Genomic DNA, 4,838 nt, shown 5'->3' with positions numbered 1-4,838 from the left:
ATGTATCAGGAGATAGCACTCATCACATTGTCAAAGAGCAAACATACATATTTGAAAGTTACAGCCTCACAAGCCCTGATTTTTAACTTTTCTTCATAGAATTATGCCCGCCACAGTTTTACTCAAACACTGTGGTCCTCACAGGTTGCAAACGTTATATTTACTTAAATGAAACAGAATTATTACTGAGCCATCATGGCATTACATCAGTCTTGCATTGTAGCCTATAGATTTTTGTAGAGTATTAGAAGACTTTGTGGCTCATCTTATAAATTGTAGAGAACTAAAAGACTTTGTAGCTCAGATGACCAGAATATGAGTGACTAGCTTTTAAAGTATGGTTGAATCAACTTCATTATGATCATTCTCCTGAGCTAATAATATTATAGAATTAATCAATACTATTTTACTATATACTATAATAATAATATAATCAACCTCATGCCTATTGATGACATTTCCATTTCCTGTTAGTTCACTTGTTAATTATCCAATTGAAATATTTTTTTCTAGAATTTTAAAGATAGTTAAGTAATGCATTATAAGCATTTAATTAGTATGTTTAACTTTTAAATAATTTTAATTTTCCTATTTTTAAGTAGTTGTTCAAAGGGGAAACCATTAAACAAATCAGTGTACTGATTTTATATAGAGACAATTAGGCAGTTTACTGATTTACTTTTTTATATACTTCAAATTAAATTTAACTACAGATATTTAAAATTTACTATTTAATCATAATTTATCTTGTTCAGTTTTGAGAAAATACAAAGCTTATTGGACTTGTGTTCTTTACACACTGTTCCTTACACAATTTTATATTTAAAAATGTATTTAGAAGTTTAGGCTGACTAGGATATTTTCCCCTTAAACAAATATTTCAAAATAATGTTTTAAACTTGATAAAATTTGGAAATTAGTCTCAAAATGTAGCAGTTTTCAAGACTTTGTATATGCTCTCTTTTATTAGCATAAACCAGTTATACAAAGAGGTTCATTGTGATATTTCTACATATGTATAAAATATATTATGCTCAATCTTACCCACTCTGTCAGGCTGCTCCATTTCACGCCTCCTTGGTAGACAATTTCAATAGATTTCATTGTTCTATTTTCATACATGCAAATGAATGACATTGGCCATATTCATCTTTATTGACCCTGTTTCTTAGTCTTCCCAGCTATTATCCATCTGAACCTATTTTACTTTCCTGTCATTATTTAGAATTTAGAAGTTTAAGGGAACAATTCTCACTGGGAGAAAGGCACTGTTCACACACATACACAGAATGAGTGGTGTCCAGAATAAGTACAATGGGACAGTGATGATTGTGAAAAAAAAACTTGCAAACAAATTTACAAAATCATGTAATCATATTTTTATCCCTTGTCTTCCCACCGATGAATTCTTTTCTCAAGTTATTTGTTATCCCAGACATGTCTATTTAGAAGAATGACTCTGATCACAAGTGCTTTAAAAGTAATGGAATTATAATTGTAATCATAAGATGTGTTGGCAGTAGGAAATCAATGTTTAAATATATAATTATGCACTTTAGTCATTACAAGAACTCATCCATATTACTGTTTAAAAAGGTGTTTGCCACGTGTTTTGATCATAGTGATATTTCCATTTTAAACCTAGAGATTTAAAGAATAGCGTGTGAAGTCTAATGGGCTATTTTGTGAATTATCAATATGTGTATCACATTGGGGTCCCTGAAGCTACATGAGTCACATGCTCTTGAACTGTGAAAGTGAAATCTTGTCCCATGCAAGTGGACTAGTGTGGGTGGGATTCAGTTCTAAGAGGCTCTAATCTTGTCTCCCTAGGAAAGAAGACATTTTTGTTTCTGCCTAACGATGTTTGAATTAGCCTTGATGATTTGGTGTTTGAGCAATCTATGCTGACTTACTCTGATTTGAATTCCAAGCTGACTGAACAAACTCCACATTAACAGGTTCACATTATTCTGTGCACATAATACAAGGATTGTTAGAGAAGTGTGGCTTCAAAGTCCACCCGGGGTGGCAGATAGTAAATAAGCCTTTTGTTGGCTTTGGGGGTTGGATTATTTTTCTTTGTCTTGTTGAATTTGAGATTGTTGGACAGAAATTTAACTTTTTCTTCTTTCCTTTTGGCAAGAGATTAAACATCTCCATAATGTTTCTTCCAAAGGCTTCATTGGCCCCTCTAAAACTTTGTTTCTGAATTAACTTTTATCTCCTGCAAGCTTTGGGTAGGACAAACCAGCCATTGACAAGGCTCTTGCAACAATTAGAAAGTTCACTGGTTGGGACTGATCTTTGGTCAGTGAGTTTAAAAAGATTGGATGCTGTAATGCCAGTTGGTTGTGTGATTGTTTAAAACTCCATCAGAAAGGATTTCAGCTGGAGTCTTTGTTTAAGGCAAGCCTGAGGTCCCCAGCTGCATTGGCCCAGGGAATGAAAGCCTTTGTGTAAATGGTGAGCCAGGCTCTGATATTTGATCAGCCCCTATTTGTATCCCAACATCTTTCTACAAAAGCAAACGACAGGCTTTGTAATGTGGTTGAGAAAATGCACAGATATTTGGAGATTCCCCTCTCTACTGTCACCTTTGGATGATTAAGAAGAAAGGAAACACAGAATGACTACTCCATGCCAAACTGAGCTCTAGGACCAGGCATTTGTTTTTAATGTTGCAATTCCCTGTAGCCAAGGGGGAGCTATCTGGATTTGGTGCTTTGATTCATCAAATGATCTAGAAATTCAAATAGGTCTTGTCATCTTAGTCACTAGATGTCAGTAACTGGAAAAGGTGGAGGGAACAGGAAGGAAGGAGGGAGAGAACAAAAAAAGAACAAGAGAGAAAGAGAGGGAGAATATATGAACAGTTATGGCTTTTTATAAAAGTAAGAAACTCATGTAAATCCAGCTTAACCCCCTTCCCCCTCCCCCTCATATGCACAAACAGTGCTTTATCCAGGTAGTACAATTTTCTACTGAGATAGCAGTAGGAAATCCACTTAGATCTCCATTGTGCCCTTGCTTACATCAAAATCTCAGAAAGTAAGCATTCACCTGAATATCATGTAGGAACAGTGTTTCTCAGCAAAAATATCATGGGTATTGGGGACAAGAGAGTTCTCTATTGCTACTTGTTGGTTTAGTATAACTCCTCCTCCTCCCTTACTCCTTCAAGACATGCCCTCCCCTCCTGCATTGGTATCATTCATCAGAAATATTTCCCCATCATTTTAATACCACAGAGCACCTCCTTTTCCATCCCAACCTGTCACCTTTCCAGATGTTCCTGGTAGGATGCGGAAGCATGCCAGACCATGCAGTCTGAAAACCACAGTAAGGTAGTATGGTTAGAAGATACTATAAAAATACGTAAGTATAACTCCTATTCATAGTATATAGGATGGTATAAAAGTTAAAATATGAACAAAACCCGAACTGCTTTAAAAGTCTGTGAAACATGTGGACAATTTCTGAGTTTTAGAATGTGATGTCAAGAGAGATTTAATGCTTTTAATTACTTATTTGTAACTGGATGTATAAATTTCTAGGTTGTCTTCCTAAGATTCATTTGATAAGTTGTGGATGTAAAAAAAAAAATACAAATACCAATGGTTTGGCAAGATTTGAAGTGCCAGCAGGGTAAGAAACCCTAGAGTTGACTTTCCCAAAGTCCCAAAGCTAACTTGGATGTCAGAGTAACGAGGACTCGTGTGATTTTAGGTGACTGAGATGGAATAAGAATTCCAGTTACAGGGGAGCTCTATGTGAGTCTTTTGAGGAACCTCTATACTGCTTTCCAAAGTGGTTGAACAAGTTTACACTCCCACCAACAATGAAGTAAGGTTCCCTTCTGTCCACATCCCCTCCAGCATCTGTTGTTATTAGAGTTCCTGATTGTAGCCATTCTAACTGTGGTGAGGTGGAATCTCAATGTTGTTTTGATTTGCATTTCTTTTATGGCTAGAGAGGTTGGGCATTTCTTCATAATGTCCATTGGCCATTCTTATTTCCAGTGTGTATAAATATGCATTCTCATCCTATAGCCAAGACATCCAGGCCTAATATGAAAAAACCTGAGGATCTATACTGGTAATGGTTCTGTGGTTCTCAAGAAGATGACAGGGCTACTGTCTTTTCTCCTCTTGGCTTTTGGGCCAAGTTACTTCATTACTGAAATGTCATGTCCCCTGGATACTGAATTACTTTCCTTTGGATAGTGTTGAGTAAGATGAATGAATTTATTTCTATAGGCTTTTACGTAAATTTCACTAATTGAATTGAATACTGTGTCTGGCCAACATTAGTTTCAAATGCTTGGAAAGTTTTTGGTTTCTTCAAACTTGGACTGATATTAACTTTGCCTTAAGAAGGAAATAGTCTTTGTCATCACTCAGAGTTAACCTAGAAGCTTAGCCAGATCACATACCACAGTAACCCATTATAGAGTTAAAATAGCATTAATGACAAAAATATCTATAGCATTTTTCCATGTCAAAAATGAAAATGGAAAGTAAGTATATGCTAATAAACATTTGCAGAACTCTTGAAAGACCTCCATGAATAGAGGATTATAAAATAAATTGAAAGAGACTGATGTAATATGTTTATGAGTTCATAATCCTAGATTTTTCTAAGTAATGGAAACATTGTAACCTCATAAACATTTGCTCATGCTTGTGTCTTAACCTCATTTTTCTTCTGGTAAGCATCAAGTAAGCAATCTCCAAGAATTAAATGTCATTTACTCTCTTTCCAGGCAGGTCTTGTGACAAAGTACATTCTCTACAGATGTAAAAAAGATGTCTCTCTCTTTCATTAATATATATATA

The sequence above is a fragment of the Dipodomys merriami genome, unplaced genomic scaffold (genome assembly GCF_024711535.1).
Source record: "Dipodomys merriami isolate MVZ:Mamm:240054 unplaced genomic scaffold, mDipMer1.0.p SCAF_5, whole genome shotgun sequence".
Lineage (NCBI taxonomy): Eukaryota > Metazoa > Chordata > Mammalia > Rodentia > Heteromyidae > Dipodomys > Dipodomys merriami.
The sequence above is the reverse complement of the archived record's forward strand: the minus strand, read 5'-3'. Positions refer to the sequence as shown.